Source organism: Nematostella vectensis, chromosome 3, assembly GCF_932526225.1.
Source record: "Nematostella vectensis chromosome 3, jaNemVect1.1, whole genome shotgun sequence".
NCBI classification, from domain to species: domain Eukaryota; kingdom Metazoa; phylum Cnidaria; class Anthozoa; order Actiniaria; family Edwardsiidae; genus Nematostella; species Nematostella vectensis.
In genome coordinates, this window is record NC_064036.1 from 15811099 (window position 1) to 15834808 (window position 23710).

The following is a 23710-nucleotide window of genomic DNA, read 5'->3' on the forward strand; positions in this document are numbered from 1 at the left end:
TCTAGGTTAGGGACAATTCTTCGAAAACAGTCAATAGGCCATTCCAGCTATAAGTTTGTGCGCGCATAACCATAGAAACCTACCTCAACTACCAGAATGTAAATTGGTCTTTTTTAATTAAGCTTACATCAAACAAAGCTGCATGCCGGTAGTTGAGGTATGTCCCCATGGTGAGCGCGCGCGCATGCTTATAGCTGGAATGGCTAATTCCCACCCCCTCACTACAGATTTTTGTTCAAAAGTGCTCTTAACCCCCACGTTTATTCCACACTTCCCGGGGACCATGGGGGTGGGGGTTTCAAATGACTAGTGCATTAGAGCATAAACATAATTTCAAGATCAACAACACTACAAAAATATCACAAATCTCTAGATTTTAATTAAAATGTTTCATAAAAAAAATCAATGAGGGCTAAACGTCTCCCCTGCGTACAAGAAAGACGAAGCCACTGCCAAAACTAATTATCGCCCTGTCAGTGTGCTATCGACGATTCCCAAGATCTTTGAGCGGCTGCAGTTTGACCAGCTCTACGATGCCTTCGCTATGGTGTTCTCGAATAACATGTCGGGTTTCTTACGCGGCCACTCATGCTGCTCGGCGCTAATCAAGCTGACTGAGGACTGGCGGGCTTCACTCGACAAGAGGGAGAGCGTGGGCGTGGTCGCAATCGATTTGTCTAAGGCATTTGATTCGATCTGCCACAATCTCCTCCTAGCCAAGTTGTCAGCATACGGAGTTTCCCCTGCAGCATTAAAGACCATCCAGTCCTATCTCACGGGAAGATTCCAACGCGTTCGCTGTAATGGGGTCATGTCTGACTGGCTTGAAATCCACTGTGGCATACCCCACGGAAGTCTACTGGGTCCGCTTTTCTTTAACATCTTTATAAACGATCTAAATTACAGTGCCCTCCAATCGTCACTGCGATTATATGCGGACGACACTACGCAGTACTACGCAAGCACCTGCCCGGTAGCCATGGAATTCGCCATGAACGGAGATATCACTTGAATAAATGACTGGTTCTCCAGCAATTACCTCGGCATTAATACCAGCAAGACACAGGCAATGGTGCTTGGTATGAACAGTGGCTACGAGTACGATCTCCACGTTGGTCCCGACCACATCAAAGTTGAGACAACGTTGAAAATACTGGGCGTCACACTGGACTCGTCCCTCACCTACAAGGAACATATAACTACGGTTCTTAAAAAAGTTTATGCTAAAGTTGCTGCGCTGCGCCGAATCAAGCGCCTTGTACCAATTCAGACCATGGTTGCGCTATACAGGACTTATGTACTCCCTCACCTCGAATACTGCTCCCCTCTGCTCCTCGGGGCTACGAAGACTCAGAAGGACAGGCTAGAGAAGTCTAACTATTATAGTTTAAGGACACTTCTTAATCTAGGTAGATTGTCATCGTATGAAAACTGTTTAGCTATATCCAATATGCGTAAACTTGAGCATAGGCGACAAGTTCAGGCTCTTCTATTATTTTTTTTAAATCATATAGGATGCAACAGGCTACTTATATTGCCAACTTCTTTGTAACCCGGTCTTCACAGTACAATTTGCGCTCTTCTGTTCATAATCTTACACAGCCATCCTATCAATCGTTATATATGCATAACTCTTTTTACTACCTAATATCACATTTTTGGAACCAACTACCTAACTTTGCTAAAGCTGCAAATTCCGTCTCTGAGTTTCGCAAGAACCTACCCGACATCATTCCACATGGCTGCCAATGCAGCAACTGTATTTAAATTCTCCCTATTTCCCATAATTAGAATTATGTAATGTGTAATGTAATCGTTGTCAGTAGTGTTGTCGGGCGTTTGTACCATGAGCTCCCCGAGCTCGGGAGACTGGGTGACCACTCCTCACGTCATCCACGGAAAATAAATTATTGTATTGTATTGTATTGTATTGTATTGTAAAGGTATTTTAGGGAAATAATAAAACTTAATGAAGTACCAAAATAATTTTCATAGATTTACTTAAGTACATATTTTACACTTACTTGACTTACAATTTAAGTTTCACCTATACTGTACTTTATTGAGATCGACATGGTTAAAATGATGACATTCAATGAGAGTGATCAAGATATTTTATAGTAAGAAAACAAAATTCATCTTAGCCGGTCAAGTGTCCATGTAAAGTAGATTAATCGACAAAGCGATTTGTAGGAGACGATTTCCATCAATTGTTTTAAACCACTTCCACTTAAAAATATATTAAGCAAGGTAAATACCTCTAGTCCATTCATAAGTGTCCAGAGCACATTTAATTACGTCTTGAAGTAAGCTGTATGTGTCTAAAGCAGTCAGCACTTTATCATATCTTGAGCCGCTTGTCTCGGTCACAAATGCAAAGACGAGTAAATACAGCGGAATTAATCCAAGCTGAGATAATTTTGCAAATTAAATTGGTAGAAATTGAGGCTATAGTAAAATATAAAGTTATTAAATCGCGAATCGAGCCTTCAACTGCACAAATAACAAGGATATAAGGGCTGGAATCTCAAATTCAAGATGGCAGCCATGACACAGTTTTAAATTATGCAGGATTCTGGTAACTAGGCATTGCGATGATGCAGTTAAAGAGGTGGCATCGTAATCAGGCCTTCTCAAAATAAACAGCAGAACCAACCGACCTAATTGATTCGGACTACCTGTGGTTTAAGCGGGAAAATCAAGTGGAGCGGAGCGCTAGAAACCAAAACAACAAAAAAAAGGCGCCACTTTTTGGGGACATAAGCAAAGAGAGAGAACGTAAGTGCACAGCGCTTACTCAAATTACCGTTTTCTCCCCTTTTTAATGTTCTCGTAAATGACAAGAAACACTTATTTATTCTTGTGGTTTCCCTTTGTGATTCCCTAAGGTTATTGTTTGTTTTTCTACATAATGTCGCAAAATAAAAAGACTTTTACAGTCCCTAGTGCCAACACTGCAGGCACTAGCACTGGCCCTGGCCAAACAGACCCACAAGGTATCATTTATTTGTCCTACTTTTATGGACGGACCTTTCATATCGAAGTTAATGGGTAGCACAAATTCCGCGATAGAAATTAATTAAAAACTGCAAATAACCTGTTACTTAATTCCGCAGAGAAAATAGTCATCTTTTTGTATCATGCTAAATGAAATTGTTCTACACACTTTCTTGATAAAGCATTGATATGATAAACCAAGTGTCCTCACTTGCCTATAACATATTCTTTTTAGTATGAAATTATAACATTAAATGGAAATTGTAACAGTGGTGTCCTGGTAGCGGAACAAACTCAAAACTACTTATATTTCTTTGACAGAAAATAGACAGGGGAGAAGAGGAAGACAAAGTACGTACAAAAAAATTCAATTTCTATTCTAAGATTCTTGTATTCATACCCGGCATTAAAAAAATATCTTTTTTAAAAGTCGCTTTCTCGTTTACAGCATGTGAAATGTGCAATGGCAGGGGCCACGGCGCCCAAAAGTGTCCCAATGATGGCACCACTAAGTACTTACTTATATAACCTTATAATATGAACTATAACAATCTTAAACAAGCAAACAACAGGCCAAGTGAAGAAAACACTCCTTTTGTAATAGATAGTAAAGAAATATTACTTTTCTTTGCATTATAATTGTGCAGTCCTTGGTATATAACATAAAAAGATGCCCGCTAACCCGCAAATTTTTCTTTCTAGAAATCTGAAGGAGGATTGGCCTCATAAGTGTTTGTTTTCTTATATTTTTCTCAACAGATCCCTTTGTTATATGCCACCGCTGCAAGGGCAGCGGGCACGAAATCCGCTTGTGCCCAACACAACTTAGAAGTGTTAAGAATGCCCTGCTTTAGTTGATATCTTTATCCTCATTTTTGTAACTATTGAAACAATGTGCTATATAGCAGTCCCCACCGAGGATAGAAGACAAAATGATATTTGTATTGATGATGTTCATTTCTTTATAAAACTATCATCCTGTTTCAAATAAGGTAGCATCAGAGAGCACAATAATAACATCCAGGTCTGTGAAGTTCTATATTTCTAGTTTCTCGGCTTGCAGATATTTAGGAACTGTATTTTAAATTGGTGTTTCGAATTTTCTAGTTTGGAAAGCAGTCAACTTAATTCGCTATCATTGTTCTTTTTAGAGAGAAAACAACAGCACAACAAAAACAAAAAACGTGGGCCCAGCCACAAGGAGGCAGCTGGACCAAAGCAGTTAATCTTCAATGTTTTTATTCAGAAGAAGCTGCCATTATTTGCATGAACTCTTTGATTTGAATAAGCCCTCTGTACTAGAACATGTAATTCACTGTTTGACATTCTCTATGCATATTCAATCGATGATAGACTGTATCATCTACATGTACATATATGGCTTCTCTAATAGGCCAATATGGTGCATTTTCTTAAAAAAAAACGCCTATATTTGCCAACATGACTAAACAATGAAGCAGATAGGAAAACAAGTTGAAATTTTGAACAAATAGAGCCCAGATATGTGCAGTCATGTAGAACAAATTTCATTACCATGGGTATTTGCCCACATGGTGAACATGCCATCGGAAAATCGGTAAAAAAAAGTGTTATTTTTCAGGCGGAAGCCTTCTAGATAGTCCATACTCATAGTACAGATAGACATGCACCCCAATTCAAGGAATCTAGCACAGTTATAACCTTTTTCAACACTTTGGTCTCATGGGGGACCCCTGAAAGTTGGAATTTTGATTTCCGCCTATGCAAAGAACCATAATTGATGGGCCAAAAACTAGAGAAAGAGAGGAGATGGAGCAATTCTGATGACATATTCTGAAAGCCTGGAGCAGAATTAGCCCTGTCCTGTAGATAGTTTTGAAGATATTGAGCTCTGAAATTCGTATAAACTGACGTTTGCCCCTCACGAGGGCAAAATGGCGGCGTAGCCCTAAATTTTGGGAAGGCCATATCTCGGAGACCCTTTAGAGTTGGACCCTAAAATTTTGCATGTGTTCCTTATACATATAGAGGTATTACCAAAATAAATTGGAGCAAAATCGGAGTCAGTGACCTGGCGACCTCTGGTTGAGTTCATATGGAATGACCCTTTCTATAGTAGGAGAGTTAAAAAGGTTCTAATTCTCGATTATCAAGAAACTATGTTTTTTTTCTTTCAACAGCATTCATTTCTACAATAGGGCTGTTATCTTATCATATATAATTTGGATATGAAAAATCGTGCACACCATAATACACCATAAATCTTGTAATGGCATTTTAATTAAAAAAGGTATTTATTGTCGTCCTTGTGCTCAACTCGTACTTCATCTATCATAATCCTGGGTAGCCAATCTACGAAGAAGTGGGAGGAATCACATACTAACAGATGGGGGTGAGACACCAGACCATAGAACACTTCTCTGCTCTAAATATATACACATTATTCTACTCCAGTTGATATTGAATAGGAAGGTCCATCGGTGTGAGACCACTAATGGAAAGCAATATCAGAAGAACCATAAACACCCCCTTAGGGACTGTAGTTAGGTGAATTTTATACCCTAAAACATAGCAAGATTATCTACACCCCATCTACTTTTATGGAATGAATATCATGGCATAAATCGGAGGCTTTTACCCCACCTTACACTACGTTTTAACAATTAATATTAACTGGAAAAATAAATGCGCTCCATATCCATAAATTTTGCTAATGCCTAGTGCACACTAGCGACATAACGACATGGACGCGCGCACATAACGACATAAGAGAAAAAACATGTTTTCGTTATGTCGGGCTAAACATGCGCACCCATGTCGTTATGTTGCTAGAGTGCACTAGGCATAAGAAAGCGCATCTACGTAGGCTCCGCGTTTAGGCAGTGCCTAAATCTATCTAGTATCTAAGCGACCTTAAAGACAACATGAACGTTTGTAACAAGACGGACAACGACGTCAAATGTATCCTGTATGCGGATGATTTAGTTCTACTTGAAAGAAAACAGATGACCTTCAGAAATACCTCAATAAGTTGAACGAATATTGTAGGGTCTGGAAATTAATCGTCAATCTTGACAAAACTAAAATTATGATCTTTAATAATTGCGGAAAAAGCATGAACAATTACCGTTTTAATTTTAAGGGAAATCCCCTACAAAATGACACCTCCTATAAGTACCTAGAAATTGTATTCAGCGCAATAGGTAACTCGCGAAGGAAGAAATTAAAAAGGTGCCACCTTAAAGCTCTTTACAAAATGAGAAAAGAGATAAACTTACACTTAAGAGAAGAATTAGATCTTACCTTACGTTTATTCGAGGCTCTGATATCACCGATGTTATTATAAGGAAGTGAAATTTGGGGATTAGATAAAGAAAAAGGCGATAAAGAACCAGCAGAAATCGTAATGGCTGCTAGGAGTAGTTAAATCATGCACAAACAACGCGGTCAGAGCGGAATTAGGCAGATTTCCGATGCACGTAGCGGCAAAATACAGAAGTATAAATTATTGGCTAGACCTAATCGATCACCAAAGCAAGCCAAAATTGGCGCGAAAGATTTAAGAGACGCTAAAAGAAAAGGGCAATGCAAAATATTGACATCAGAAATTAAAAGAAATGTTACAAAGAATTGGCATAGGCGATATATGGACCCGTGTAGATGTGGGTGAGGTCTTGATGACAAAATATACCAACTTCTTAACGAAGCAAAGACTTCAAGATAATGAGTTCCAGAAATGGATATCAGAGGTGAACTCTGATGTAAAACAAGACTCCAGGCAAAAAGCAAACTAAGAACTTTAAGAAAATTTAAGACAAACTATGCCATGGAGGACTATCTCCGCCGAGTCACCAATATTAACCATAGGATTGCATTGCATTAACAAAATTAAAATCAAAATTAAGTTACCACCAGCTAGAAATAGAAACAGGGCGCTATAACAGACCCTACATACTTCCAGATGAGAGAATATGTGAATTATGCGAAGCAGGGATTGGGGATGAACAGCATTTTCTATATAATAATATGTCCTACTTTCCAGGAAAAAAGAAAGGAGCTAATAGAGTATATTGAGGCAATTGAAAAGAATTCAACAGAATGATAACAATAAAGGTTTTTCTCTATCTTATAAATTATCCTGGTAAAAAAAGTTATTGCTAGGTATATCCACGAATGTTTCTGCATAAGAAATAATTTAGTTTAATACTTATTATAAGTTTATTGACTGTCCTGTCCATGTACTATTTTGTACAAGACCCAATAAACGATGTCTGTCTGTGGTGGTACAGAGCCCCCCCTGGACCAGACAACCAAGTGTTGAACAGTCATCAGTACCCCCCGGTGACCAAGATGGAGAAACGAATGTACGTTTAGTCGACACACAAAACTGTGCGTCATAGCATGCAGCAGCTAAAAACTGCAGTACAAATGATATGTGTCCCATTCAGAAAGTACTTATTGAATATAACAATGGAAATCAAGTCGTCAAATCAATACTCGCTATGTTAGACAGTAGATCAAACAACACTTTAATTTCTAAAAAACATTGTAAGCGATCTAGGTTTGATTGAAAAGAACTGACAATGACTTTAGCTGGAGGAACGAAAAGCATTAAAAAATATTGGAACTTTCCGTCATAGACAATAAGAACACTAAAATAAATGTTTATTGAATGTTTATTCAAGCCTTAACAGTCAAACAGCCATGTGGTCCTGCCAATACCGTTTCACAGAAAACAATCGCTTCTTTTTAGCATCTGAACAACGTTTAAAGTGACCTCTTTTGGGGGAAAGGAAGTATCGATCTCCTCATAGTAACATGTTTCCCAGAAGCCATTCTTGATTTAGAAACAAGGCAAGGCCAAAGCGGAGATCCCGTGGCAAAACAGAATCTTTTTGGATGGTACGTCATCGGACCAGTCGACGGCTCACACAACTCATCAAAAGTAAAACCCATCGACGTCGCAAGTATCGATGTCTCTGACGACATTAAGACCCTGATTTCGCAAGACCTTCTCGGTGTAAAACCGACAGAGAACGAGTTTATTAAGACCATCACTGGATCAACAACAATGGTGGATGAAAGAGTAAAAGTTAAAATGCCTTGGAAGGATGGACCCCCTCCGCAAAGCAACTACGAAACAGCGCACAGACGCAAGATATCCGCAGAAAAAACATTCCAGAAAAGGGACGCTTTGAAATTTTTTAAAAAAAGATCCCCAGTAAAGAGATCTACCACAGTATAGCAGAATAGTACTTACCTTTACACGCAGTGTTCATTCCCGAAAGAACGACGAAAACAAGACAAGTTTTTAACGCGTCTGCTAAAGGACCATATGGAAAGTCACTATACTGCTACTTAGAGAAGGAACCAAATTATATTAAACGTACACTGGCATCTTGCTACCTTGGGACAATGTTGCCTACTGCGGTAATATTAGAAAAATGTTCAAACAAGTACTCATCCACCCCGAAGATGTTGTGTTTCAGGGATTCCTATGGGGAAGCAGCTCTTCAGAATCGCCAAAGGTCTACCAATGGACTAGATTTCGGTGATAAACCAGCTCCACATATCGCAACAGGCGCCATAAATACCTTGGCTCGTGCTGCAAAGACTCAGTTTCCAGGCAATGGCAAATTTTCAGTGAAAGAATGGTATTCAAACTCAAAGACCATCGACAAGTCCTGTGAACGATACTGCACCTTTCTTGGACACAAGTGGGACAAAGACTGAGATTTGCTCATGTTGAAGAAAGACGAGATCAAAGAAACAGACGAAACTGACAAAAAAAAACTGCCTGGCAGAAGGCAGGTATGTGCTAGACGTAATGGCAGTCGTATTAAATTCCGACAAACTATCACCATGAAGAAATTCAGTGGCCTTCTTGCTAGACTCGCACTTCCTTGATGCAACAAATAATAAGACTATTGCTCAAGCAATCGTGAAAACAACACATACAGTATTGGCTACGAGAATGTGGGTATTTTCAACACGGACAATGTTGGCTACATGAAAAGACCATTCAAGGAAATCCTTTCTTGTCTGTTCGCTCTCTCCGTGTCAGTTTAGTAAGCGGTGACTTGAAAAAAAAAAAGGATTTTCTGAAGTAAACGAATTCATCAAATGCTTTCTCTAAGAAATCCCTAAAAACAGATGTCAAAATGCCTTGGTTTGACAGCGTTTGCTATCATGCTGACCACGCCCTCTTGCACATAGGATTTATTGAGGAGGAACTTGATTAGGCTTTAAGAGTGGTATTCCGACGCCGCTTTCATGAAAACTCTTATCTGCCATCTAACGTTTCTTAAAGAAAAGACCCCTGTTATTCGAGCCTACATGGACTACTTCCAAAAAGGGGCGCCACATTACTGAAGCCCAGACAAAATGGAGACCTTGATGTATTATCTGAGAGCGAATGCCTCTTTGACGAAAGAAGAAATTGAGTTTTGTTTCAATGGAACCAGTTTTAATGAGAACGAAAAAGACGAGGTGGTGGAAGTTGTGACTACGGCTTTCCCTGACGATCTCTTAAAGCTGGAGAAGTATGTTGTGGACGGTGCACAACCAGCTTCACAATTTCTTCAACAAGTGAGGGTTCTCAATCCAATGGACATTCTTCATTCTAGCTGCAAATTTGACGACATTGATAGTATTCCTGGTTTCGAGACCATTACCAAGTATGAGTGGAATCTTTATGTTGATTGGCTTGGACCGATGGCAGCTAACGGAAGCCAAGACGGGGCCATTGACTTTTTTGGAAGGCGAATGCCGAAAAGCTCCCCAATCTTTACAAGCTTGCCTCCTGCTACTATACAGCGACTCTAGGATCGTACGATGTAGACGACATTCTCAGCTCCAAATGGCGATAGCTTGACAAGAAGACCCTTCAAGCATTCCACTTTCTGAATTGGAATCTAAGAGTCAAGTCATCGCTGGAAGATGAACAAAAGTTTTCTCTTCTTTGAGTCAAGAAGAGGATAGTAAATTCCCTTTCTACCAAGGCCCTCTTTTGGATTATCTACTCTATGAGCCTCACAAGTTCAACGGAGGCAGTTTGATCGACTAGAAATATTAAAGCAGAAGATAACTTCTTGAGTTACTTTGTGATCGATGTGTATCTAGAACGTCCTGCCAGCAGACTGTGCGGAGTCATGGCGGAAACCATATCATGTGAGAGGTTCAAGAAATCAAAGGTGAAAGGCAAACTTCAGCTGACGTTTTCCTACATTTGATCAAGACTTTGTGTTGGTCCCTTGCCAATCTGGAGGACATTGGACTTTGCTAGTGGTACTGCCCCCACAAAAGAGATCGTGGTCCTTGACAGTATGGCCTCCTCGCAAGTGAGCCAAGTTCACGCGCTTCAGCCTACAAGATGAAATATCACGGCGTTCCGTTCATGGGCCCGACGTGAGTTGGTCTGGTTTGACGTTGTGGAGAACTTTATCTTTGATTTGTCCCTAATTTATCGCATGTTAACATGCCCTGTTCCTTTAAAAATTATTTGAGAATACTTAGGAACTAGTAGGTCATTTGTCTAGGTAAAAAAATTATATTTTCTCGTTGGTTTCGAACACAAAAGTGCATGTGTGATAAAGGCGACAAAACTGGCAACTTCTGTCTAAAGTCTCAATTGTCATTGAGCTTTAGAAATAATTATTCGCCGATTTTGGCTAGGAGATGATTTATAACCTAAAATATATATTTGTTAGGCTTTCGGGATAGGTTTATGCCCATACCTCTCAAATGGAATCAAATAAACCAATGAGCCATGGGCATGAGTCAAATTATATTATACTTAAGGCTTTTTCCCGCCCAGCGATCGAGTACTCCACAAAATTTATTGATCCCAAATTTGTAATATTTATATCAATTAGCAATTAAGCTACTTTCGATAAGTCGAGTAATTTTCATCTATTTTACTTTCACAGATTCTAAAATAATTGCACAAGAAAAATGTTAGTATAATTATGTAAGCTCCTTTAGCAGAGTAAATGAAGATTGAGCGTTCTTCAAAAATTACTTCTTTGAAAATCGATTCACTACTATTTAGTATAAAGCAGTGTGATAAATTGTCACACAACTTTTGTGTTTAAAACAAACAAAAAAGTGTTAGTGTTACATGTATTTTTTTCTGTCAGAAAACATAATACCATAACTATTTAGTAGTATATTATCTTTACATGTAAACAATTCAAGTTTAACAATATTTGCTAATATTCAGGCTATTCGTTTACAAATGAAATGTGTCATGACTGAATATTGTATTTGTTTATTTTTAAGGTCTGGGCCCATGTATTGGAAGTGCACTTCATGACCTACTACCTACTTGTCAGGGAGGTTTTAGGAGTTAAGCCTTACTCAGAACCAAAGGGGAGCAAGCAGAGATCTCAATTTTGGGAAGAAATATATGATGTTATGATGGGAACCCTGTGCAGTATAATTCATTGATAGGGACCCTATGTTATTGTTTAGTAACAACTCTCATGGGGCTTCAATCCTCGTGTTTATTTAATCTGTGAGGCTTAAATCCTTACAATTTGCTTCATCGGGGCTTCATTCCTCCCCTTGTCCCTAAAAAAAGTTAAGATTTTATGGGGCTTAAATCCTCTTGTTAATTATTTGCACAAGGCTTTACTCCTTGTACAGTAATTTGTTTTCTGGGGGTTTTCAATCCTCCTTTTCTATCCTTTTTTCTCTCTAGTAGATTGTATGGGGCTTCAATCCTCCTGTTTATCATTTTGCTTATCATTTTTCTGTGCTTTGATTTCTTGCACTGACGCTGTGGTGGTTTTAATCCTCCCTTTGTTATATGTTTATTATTTGGCAGTTTCAATCCTCTAATTTATTAATTTTGGAGGATGATATTACATCAGCTCCATGTAACTATCTTTTGCGGATAGATTTGTACTATTTCCCTATAGAAGTGGATCATGCCTAGGAAACACCGACCACCACCACCTCCAATTCAGCCTGCTAAAAGGACTAGATCTGCTCGGGTGCAAGCAAGGGGAACCGATCAACGGTTGACCCTCCACCAGTCGTCAACAACACGGAGGAAACTGTCGCTTTCATGAGGGCTGATTCCCCAGCCCTCATGAAATATGGGGAAACGATTTATGATTTGGCTAATCGTGGCCACAATTGGCGTTATTATGATGAAACATTCCGTACGCTTGATACCCAAATGGTAGTGGCTCGCCTACCACAATGCAAAATTGACAAGTGACTATACAGCTATGACGATGAGCTAATGCCAATGTTTCACTGAGAGGGTACATTATCTATGTTATATAATGTTATATGTAATGAATAATAAACAAAATTAACCTGACTTTGTCTTCTCCTTGTCTCTATCCCGCATGCGAAAAAAAAAACAACTCCTATTTTTGGCATTTTTAGTCGGGCTCAGGCCATAGGCCTGGATATAGAACTTTAGTTCTGCCTTTTCGTCAATCTATCTGGCAATGTCGCGTATAGCCCCCCATGATCCTTTTCGAATTTATAAATGTCACGTGCTCTGATAACAAACAAAGAACTACATATCCTGGTACGAAGGAAAGACCAGTATTCTCCTCGAAGTATTTACAAGACTTTAAGTAGATTTGAAAAAATTACCTACTAAGACGCTCAATCCACATACAAATGCACACGCTGTCCGCGATAGACCCAAACTAAAAGATGTCTATGAGCATACATTTCGACCCGGGTCGTTTCAAGGACTGTCTAGCATGTCTAACATTGGAAGCGAGTTCTCACTAGTTCACGCAAGATCGTTGATTATCATAGCAAAAGTATCACAAATGACAATACAAATGACAGTGATATATATATATATATATATATATATATATATATATATATATATATATATATATATATGATAGATATATATATGTAAAACATGTCATTGTAAAGTTCTTAAACAAAAAATACCATGTCAAGCGGTATACAACAATTTGCAAGTAGATGGAATACCTACAGAACTGAATAGTATTGGAAAAAATAGTCAAAATGCCAAAAGGAGGACAAAGGAAGATTAAAGGAGCCATCTGCAATGAACCAGTTGAGTGTGATCAAACGTGTAATATTTTACCTCGTCCTTCTGAAACATCTGGAATAATTATGTTAAAACTGAAAAGAAAACTTTAGTTTAAAGGCATGTATACTATGAACCTGTACGCCCTGAGTTAGTTTGTTCTGCTCTTCAATGGCTCAAAACAAATAATCCATTATATGTGTAGTATTGGGCTCCCTGTGTTATTTCGTTATAGGTACTGCTTGGTTACCCAGCACTTGTGTTCGGTTCAATATGGCTTCGGTCTATTAAAAGTTCAGAGTTTCTCCAACAATCGTCTTGTTTCTCGGCAATCTCATACCGACAAACACTACATGATGTCAGAATCTCAAGAACAAAGACTTTCACACGCCTCTACGGAGAAATGTTCGTGAAAGAAGCACGGAAACATGCCGGATGACCATCCGAATATCAACCAGGCTCAAGCTACGTATCAAATAACCCCACCAGATCAGTTTGATTTCGCGAAGCCTAATGAGTGGCCCCAGTGGATCAGGAGATTTGAGCGCTTTCGTTCAGCGACAGAATATCGTCACTTTTGTCGCCCATAGTGTACAACAAAGCGTTGACCTGGTACGTCATCTCTATCACACAATCCTCTCTACTTTCAACCCGTCAGCAGATGACAAGAGAAAATACGAGCCGGTCAAGACCAAATTCGACAAGTACTTTGTCAAGAAGCGTAATGTGATCTTCGAGAGGGCAAGTTTCAACAGAAGGAAGCAGGAGGCAGGACTATTCTGTTGCGCATGTGCATTTCATTGAGCAATGTGGCGATTAAAATGGCGGAAGTGGAATGTTATGACAAAACCTCGCACTGTTTCTGGACTGTAGAGATGTCTTCTTTGACCAGAAAATTCCCACAGAAGGCAAACATAATGTTGTATGTAGTTTCGCTAGAATCGGCGACTGCCAGATACCGTTTTGCGTGCTAAATATTACCATCAACATCTGCGCGCATGGTCATGCAAAATAGTCCCTTGTTGGAGGCAGGGGAATCTGTAGATTCCTTCATAACAAACCTTTCCTCACTAGCTCAACACTGCAATTATGGTGCATTGCACGATGAATTGAACCGGGGTCGCCTAGTGGTGGGATTACTCGAAGATAATCTAGCAGAGAAACTGCAACTGGACTCAGATTTAACTCTAGAAAAGGCTATAATGAAAGCACGACAGAGTGAGTCAATCAAGCAACAACAGTCAGTAATCAGAGGCCAAGGAACCTCAAGCGAGTCTACGGATGTCGATTTTGTAAAGAAACACCAGAAGTACCAAGGTAAACCCAATAAAGGAAATAAATAGTTTTCAAAGACATGTGGTCGATGCGGTAGGCGTCCACATTCCAAAGACGAATGCAATGCTACTAATGCTGACTGCCAAAATGTGACAAGCGCGGACACTACAGGTCCGTCTGCGACAACTCCAGTCATCAAACAAGAAGCTCAAGGGAGCTGGCTGGCACGATTTAACTGTGCCTGGTTTATTCAAGGCTACACTCAAGTATGGGAGCAGAGCAGCTGAGCAATATGTCTACGTCATCAAGGATCTTGATTTTCCATTACTTGGGCGACCTGCCATCGAGCAATTGAAGTTAGTCTCGATGGTGAACTCTGTTACAGAGGATTTTCCCAAAGTCTTCGAAGGATTAGGGAAACTCGAAGGTATATATTGCATTGAACTGACCGAGGACGCACAGCCATACGCTGTCTCTGTGCCCTGACGTGTACCCATACCACTATTGTGCAAAGTCAATTTGTTTGAACCGTATGCAAATTTAGAAAGTGAGTCGGCAGTTTATATTTTCTTGTCTTTTCAAAACAACGAAATGCCAATGGCGACCACAACTTTACTATGACGGCTTTGCGCTTGCTAATGAACTCGCGCATCAATGAGACCCATAAAAAAGATCTCCTTATATTCTGAGCTTTAATTTGTTATTGCGATCACCGCGATAGGTAATGTTTTCAAATTGATTATGAGCCGTATGCAAACTAAGAAAGCGAGTCAACTAATTTACTTGTCTTTGCAAAACATCAACTTGTTGCTTTAATGTCACATAGACTAAGCTGAAATATAGCTCAAAATTAAAATAAGCAAAACAAGCATTTCTCGAAAGAGGGAATGTCGGGGTTTTCTTGCACTGATAAACGTTTTTCGAATCCCTGAAAGAAGATCTTGTCTTTGTGAAGCCGATATTGTCTTCGGACAAACGATCTTGAAAATCGGAGATCGTTTCTCGTAGAAACCTGATATTGTTCTGAATATCGTAAAAGCGTTCTGCATAATTCGTCGAAATATATTTTTCGTTCATAAATCTTTCCCTAGTGTACGATCAGCTCACCTGTGTCCCGGCGCACTAGTGGCAGACTATGCTTACAGTTTTGATGCAAGCACAGAACATCAAGACAAAGATTGCTGGCCCGGAGAGGAAAACCATAATTTCGCTTGACTAGGGGCTGTACCAGCCGGCAAAGAAGCTGCAGATGGCCCGTCAAGATCTGGGGCATATAATACTCCGTCCTAGTACGCTCCATATAGTAATGGCCCAACTTCGGACAATCGGCGCATTCATCGAAAATAGAGGGGTTAGACATGTGTTGGGTGGAGTCAGAGCTCTACGGGCCCGCAACTGTAAAACAGATTCTCGGTGGGAACCACGTTTTAGGAGGGGAAAGCGCTCATGTGGTCACATTACAAGCTCTATTAAGACTTTATCAGGAAGTTTTTTTCGTTGAACAGCGCGCCCTATTCCCAGCTTTTGAGAAGGCAGCAAAGTATCTAAGTGATGCTTGCAAAGAAGGCGACAAGGTGCAGATAGGTGAAAGACACAAACAACTTGTACAAGTCATATCTTCAACCGAGCTCGTTGCAAAGCTGAAAGACTTCGATGGTGCGCATTAAGACAGGCCACATGCTCAAGTTTGCTCGTCGTTACATGACGATGGTGATGGAGATAATGTCCTTCGTCCGAGAAGTACGCACTGGAGAATGGGACCTCCACTTAGAGGCTCTTTAGTTGTTTGTCAAGTAGTGGTTCGCGCACGATACGCAAAACTAGGTGCGCATGATACCAGTTTACCTAGCCAAGATGAAGGCCATAAAGGACAATAACCCCTAGATCTATCAGGAGTTTCAGACTGGGTGGTCAACAAGAATTCAAGCGTGTCCTTTTGTGCAGTTGGTGCGGACAACGCCCTGGAACACGTAAACAGATCAATGAAGGTATCGGGTGGGTTGATTGGCAAAATGCTGAACCCTGCTACTCGAACAAAGTACTCCCTCATTGCACCTGAGCTGGCGAGACTGGCAGAACAAGCAAAGCAGATGGCAGGGATATCACAAAAGACACAGAACCGCCATCACAACTTTACTAATGCTGTCTGGTCGCTCAAGTAGCATTCAACGTTACGGCAACCCATGCACAGAACCAGGACCAGACCTGTTCAACCTCGTTACCAAAATATGAATGACGGAAAAAGTCACATCTGCGGAAGAAATCTGCGACCAAAGCTATATTGTTAGTCAGTTTTTCAGTGATTTTGTGAAAGATCTCATACAAACAACCAAGCTCAGTGTGACAGGGTCACTACTAGTTAGTATATGAACATTGATAATCATCAAATCATGGACTTTATTTTACTGTATTTTGTAGTTTAGCTTTAAAGTTTAGTTTGTTTCACAGATAGACTCAGTGCTTAGCAATGTGATTTGTACGTGATTTGGAAACTCGTAGGCGGCGCACGAATCACATCCCAAAGTTATCTTAGGTTAGATAGTGTAATCTACTTCCTGCGCGTCGGTACGAGCAAAGGGCTTCCTGGCCGCGTTATTTAGCTACGGAAATGCGCAGGACTATCCCACACCTTCTGCAATTTTAGGCATGTCCTTTCCTTGTTCCACCGACTATAAATAGAGGCACTTTTGTTAGTAACAATCAGTTGCGAAGTAAAAACAGTAAGAACGACAACAATATTTTGGATTGGAAAGAGCATCGATGAAAGAAGACGAAAGAACTTGCTTCTAGCAAGATTGTAATGCCTTATTTTCGTTTGAACTACCGTTTGTAGTACCCGTTTATATTACCGTTAAGATACAGTTCCTAGTACTATCCTGTACTATATTTTAGACCATCCTACAACAATTATTCATTTGGCTACATGTTTGTAAAATTGTAAATTCGTTCATTTTAATTTGGCTTTTGCTATAATAAATGTGTTTTCAATTACATTGAGCAATATTAGTTCGTGTCCTGCGTGCAAGACCTTGCCGTCGTTTACATTTTGGTGTCAGAAGTGGGATTGCTCAGATTGAAATAGCATTTACAGTACAATTTTTTTTTAATCTTTTAATCTAAACGGGAACGATTATAATGGCTAATGTGGAAGAATTGGCTGCGACCGTCGCTGCGCTGCAGGCTCGCATTGATGAGCTGACCGCACGGAATGCCCCAACCCCGGACTCATCAGCGTCCACTTCCTCATTCGCCCCAATCCTGGGAGGTCCTGTCCGTGTCCTGAAGGTCGACTTCCCCCGTGAGAGGAAAGTCTGAAAATATGACGGAACGAAGGATGACAAGGTGTTGGAGGACTGGGCAGAGGATGCACAGAGGGCGGCTGACGCCATGAAGTTGGAAGGTCAGGACGCAGCAGACTTCTTGTTCGGCAGCCTGGACGGAGCGGCCAGGGACGAGGTGCGCCTCAGGTCAAGGGAGGAGTGGGAGACGCCGGAGCAGCTCTTCGCCGTCCTTAGGGAGACCTTTGGAGAGAAACTCACTGCAACACAGCTCCTCCAGCGGTTCTATGGCCGGCGACAGAGAGAGAGGGAGTCAATTCAAGACTTCTCCCACTCCCTGATGGTACTGATGGACAAGATCTAGAAGTGCCATCCCGGGAACATCGCCAACCCCGACAAGGACCGGACCCTGAGGGACACGTTCATGGAAAATCTACGGGACCAGCAACTCCAGCGGGATCTAAAGAGAATGATCTGGGAATCCCCAGATCATCGGTTCCAGGTGGTTAGGGAGGAGGCATTACGCTCAGCCGAGGAGGACAGACCCCCACCACGCACAGCTTACAGCCGCGAGGTGGAGGCGGAGTCCGCTGAGTGTCAGCAGGTCACCGCGCCCCAGTCCAAGCTCATCCAGGAACTGTTAGCCAGTCAGAAGGTGCTAACTGAGGGACTGCAGAAGCAGCAGCAGGTGCTTGCCGACACGCAGGCTTCCCTGGCCACCCTCGCCAACCGGGTACAGGGACGGGAGGCCAGGTGGTCAGCCCTAACCTGCTACACCTGTGGGCGTGTTGGCCACATCAGCCGTTTCTGCACGAGCCAACAAGACCAGGCTACCCCCAGGAACCAGACGACTGGACGCAATAGTGGAAGGAAGAGGCAAGAGAGGAAGAAGGAAGAAGAGTCGTCAAACTCCAACGCCCTACAGCAGTGAGCCATGCTGCAGGGGCCAACCATGGTGGCTCTATCTCTACGCAGGAACCGGAGGAAGGAGTGAAGCTTGTCGGGACAACTCCCACAGCAGTGGCAAGGATTGGTGGAGTACCAGTGCGTGGTCTAGTGGACACTGGCTCCATGGTCACCCTCGTCAGAGAGACCTTTTTTCCGGGACCAGCTACGGTCTGCGCTAGGGGATGTCCAGAAGAACTGCACAGTGGAGCCGAAGGGAGCAAATGGGCTGGACATTCCCTACGTAGGTTATGTATGCACCACGGTAGAGATGGGCGGGGTATCTATTCCCAACTGTCGGATCTTTATAAAAAGGGATACCCCAGGATTTTCGGGGCAAACCTACTGTCTCAGGTACCAGAGTTTAAGAAATTAATGACAGAAGATAAGAAAAGGACTGGTTTTGCTAAAGTGGCGGGGTCCTGTAACGTGTGGGTCCCCCCCTTTAGTGAAGCTGATGTACTAGTGACTGGCCCTCAGTGGGGCTGTAGTGCTGTTGTGGAGCCTTTATCGGTTCCAATTTGTGGAAACTTGTCTGTGGCGAGCACTCTTGTAAATACGTCCAGGGTGTGCTTTGTGGTCAAGGTAGCTAACTAGACCGCAAAAGATATCTGGCTCAAATCCAGAACACGTCTTGGAATTGTGCGGGAATGTGATGTGTTGCAACAGGGGGAGCCTTTGTTGTTCTTTCAGGAAAGTAACTCAGTGACGGTCTCTTGTGGCCTTAGTGCATATATATTACATAATATATAATACAATACAATACTATACAATATATATATATATATATAAATACAATACTATACATATACAGTTGAAGCTTTCGTAAGCGACCACCTTGGGAACTGAAAATTGTGGTCGTTAACGGACTGGTCTCTTACGAGAGCTTGCTCTCATAAGCGACCACTGGGCGCCAAAAACTTGAACAATAGGTGTCGGTCGCTTACGGGAGCTTAATTAAAATGGAATCTAAAAGTTATCGTGATAATAACAAAGCTGTAATATTTTGGTTTATTGCTTGATTTTAAAACTAGGTATTTGACTTATCATGAGAGTGAGTTGTTTTATTTAATAGCAATTAATTCTACGCAAAGTAGCTCGTTATGCTCGTTTATATCGACGACTTAAGCTTTTCTTCATGAGAATATCTTCTGTGTCTAAGACTATCGCATGGCGTATTTTGTTATAAAAGCTATAAAAACCATTCACTTGTGTTGACGAATTCCTTGCTAGCAGAAAGAACACGGTTTACAACAAAAAGCGAACACAACCACTAGGCGACAAACATAAAGCGACCAAAAAAACACTGCCAAGGTGAGTTTTTGACGATGATTTGTATTGGAAATATGACATTTTTTTTCATTTATTATTGTGCTTTTATAATGCATGTTTGTTCGCTATTTTCCCAAAACCAATGGCTCAAACTAAAACACCGTACCAGCTTTAGTATGACGTCAAGACGACATATCAATGTCAGCTATCCTTGTTTTGATTGGCTAAAATACCATCTACTTGAATTCCGGTTGGCTTATAATTTTGGCACTTGAATGGCTTTTATTCAACTGACAATCGCCATGAAAATGTTAAAACTTAACTTCGTAAATACTTATACAAGTTCTATAAATTCAGGCGTATATTCCTCACGGTAAGTAAGAATTTTAACGACAGAAATACGTAGTAGTCTGTATCAATGACACTTAGCATGTCCGATTTATACATATGTTTTTAGAGTACAGATGTTTACAAGTTTTCATTTTTCCCCAACACTATTCCAGATTGGAATTGCCTTCCGGCACACACCGCTAGTGCCAGTTCATTACTATCATTTAAGACCTAAGTTTCGAAATAGAGCTGTATAAATTATTATAATATACTGTTTTAGTCTTATTTATGTACATTTATTTATCTTGGTATAATGCAACTCAGCTTACAGTAACCGAGCATTAAAACTGAGAATTCGTGGTCTAACAGACAATTTGAGCATAACAACATCCTTTGATATTCTTCGTTCTCTCTTTACTTTATTGACAGCGTTGAGAAGTTTAATCAAGGCTGACAAATATCATACTGTCATATATTGCTAAAGAAGGCCTTTCTTGTCTTTATATCCTGTGTATTTAGTCTTTTTGAAGATACAGCAACTTTTTCAACATTATCATAAATACTTTACAGTTACAAGAGAAGTTTTTCACCGAAAATAAATTCCAAAAATGCAACGTATATTTTTTTTGCTCAAGCTTATATTGTCTGCATCTTGCATACTATCTTTTATTTAGGTAAAACCAACCAAGGACTACCTGAGGGTCGTGATTGATGCTAAAGGCTGGAAGGCATAAGAATAGGCAAATGTAGCCGGGATTTTTTTTTTACTTTGATACAGCAGTATAAGTGTAATAGGGTTTTTAGTGCAAGATGCTTTGTGTCAATGATACTGTAAATCTGTAAAACATTTTTTATCAACCTGAAAATAATGAGAAAAGGGGAAATGTTAGGAGAGTGCTCAATCAAGTTGTTGCATTACTGTTAAAGTTTTTATCAAAAATACAGTCCCAGTTTATTTTTTCTCTCTCTCTATTGACTATTTTTATATGCAATTGATAATTAAACATAAAAAAATTAAAGTAGGTTAGGTTTGAAACTAGACACTAATCAGTAATATCAAGATTTTTTCTTTTAATTTGCTTCCCAAGTCAATTTGTTCTCCCCCATTTGATTGCATTTAATTTTGTTGTAGCATTAGCATGTGTGGATCCAGCTGCAGGGTTTCTATAAAAAAACAGCAGGCCACCATGCTAAAGGGTGGGTTCACCAATATGTAATGCATGACTGAGGTATATTTGTGAATTTTAATTTCCTTGGTGATGGAGTATCACTAGTAAGTGGCACCTGAAGTGTATCTAACTATATCATTCTATCTTTGGAATGCTGTTTCATCCATTATTTGTTTCTTTGCAAGGGCAAAGCCGGTCAGAATGTAGCTTTAATACAAGTTTACATTAATGGAACTTCTATAAAAGGGTTTTTATTAGGGCAAGGTACTTAGTTAATAAATTATATAAGATATATATAAGATAATAACAAACTTGTGCTTTTTTAATAATAAATCTGTAAAGAAAACAGTTTTATATCAAACCAAAGGTAATAGGGAAAGGAAAAAATGTTTGGAAAGTTGGAAAGTGCTCAGTCAAGCTATTATTGCATTTTTGTCAAATATTTTTTTAAAGTAGATTCACATTTTTTCAAATAGAGTCACATTTCTCCCTTTCAACTCCCCATTGACTTTCTGTTTGTTTGTTTATTTATTGCTCTCTACCCCAAAAATAAGTCAATGAACATGGTCTGGTTTGAAATAAGACAAAAATGTAATTAAGAACTTTCAGTAATTTAGTATTTTCCTCCATTGCATTCATTTTTGAGTAGCTAGTATGGGTGGATCCAGGGTTTCTAAAAACAACTGGCCAAAGGGTGGGTTCACTAATATGTTTTAATTTCAAAACATTCTTCTGAATAATCAGTTGCAGTACATGGAAACTACAGTATGGCATCTAAATCTTTGGAATGCTGTTACATCCTTGATATATTCTTCACAAGGTCAAAGATTGTTATTATGCTGTTTTGATACAAAAAATACGCTTAGTGGAACAAATAAGAATTGAACGTTAGACACTTGAAAAACATTCTCATCACCTTGAACTTTTGACAGCCTTTTTTTACACCAAGGTTTAGTACTTTCATACTGCATATTTAATATAATTGAATGAGTGATTGCTTGATCCATTTGAAGTGGCCAATACAATTCATAATTACATGGCAGTAAAAATTGCTTTTTTTAAACTCATTTAGAAAACATTCTTTCAATTCTGGCTCCGCTTTTAGGCAGTGCCTAAATCTATATATTATGTGATTTCAGCATGCATTGGATATGATGTTTATCAGGTGTTGACTAATGTTGTAAAGCCAAAAATCATTGTGGTCGCTTACAAGAGCTTAAAAATAAAAGAAAATTTCAGTTGGTGATTTGAAATTGTGGTCGTTAACGGAGCTGGTCGCACCGATAAGTTGGTCGCTTACAAGAGCTTAAAATTACAGAGTTTGTGTGACAATTCAATCGGCGATTCGTGATCGTCTGAGTGGTCGCTCAGAGATCTTCGACTGTAGTATATATATATAATCCACCACATGACCCGCAAATAACCTTTTTTGCCTTTTTAACGACTGGGTTCGAGTCTGTTATGCTACAGCAATTCATAAAACTTATCGTGCACTTTGACAACTACTAGTATTTGTTATTGTTATTATTAGTAAAACTGTGTTTAATGAAAAATATTTGGAATACAAAGGGCTGGCTCCGCCTTTAGGCAGTGCCTAAATCTATATATTAGTTGAGCCAAGAGCAGAATCTTTGCTCATAATGTTATGGCTTTGAAGAGGGAAGAACATTATAGTTATGGTTCTTGTCAGCCTCTACATTTTCTTTATGGAAAGCTTGAAGCTTTGAAGCACTGTCTGTTATCTTCCAAATAAAAAAGTAAGATTGAAGCTGGACAAAATCAGTGACCCAGACAACTTCGAAAAGAGAGGCCTTAAAGCAGTCCAGATTCAAGGCTGGATACTTCAAACCAATTCTGACCCTTGAAGACAAACAAGAATTCTTCCAGTTCATTTGTGGGGATTATATGATCTAGTCCACTCGTTCAAAGCCAAAGTGACAGGCTCAAAGGTGATGATAATTAAGGAAGAACCAAAAACAGTTGCACGAAAAGAGGCAATATATTCCAATGAACTAATAGCCAAACAGATTAGGAAATCCCTTCAAGGAGAGGTAAAGAACAAAATAGTGGGTTTTGGGCTACTTAAGTACATTAAGGCTTGGGACGTGGCAAAGCCGTTGACGAAAAAGGAAATTTTACCTTAAACTGGGTTATCGTTTGAATTCGCATATGAAGTTTGGAGATGTCATTAAGTAGCTTGGGAACTTTCATATTAACCTACCCATATGGTAGAGATATGATCACGTGACCTATGACGTCATACGGAAGAAAGGCTAACTTGTCGTAGCTATCCGCTGATGGAAACGCTTTTCTATCAAGTGAACGATGTTTAATAAGTGAGTGTATTTATCAACGAATCTTTCCATGTCTTGACCAATAGGAAGACTTCGAACTCACCCAAAATGACAAAGACCTAAATATGAAATCCT

At 39.9% G+C, this 23710-nt stretch overlaps 1 long non-coding RNA gene across 1 annotated transcript; it reads left to right on the forward strand.

Annotated features, from left to right (window-relative positions):
* Positions 1–19478: 19478 nt before the first annotated feature.
* On the forward strand, positions 19479–20972 carry LOC125561285. The gene is made up of 2 exons (XR_007307317.1): positions 19479–20155; positions 20787–20972. It is a non-coding gene; the product is annotated as an uncharacterized LOC125561285 (long non-coding RNA).
* Positions 20973–23710: the final 2738 nt, after the last annotated feature.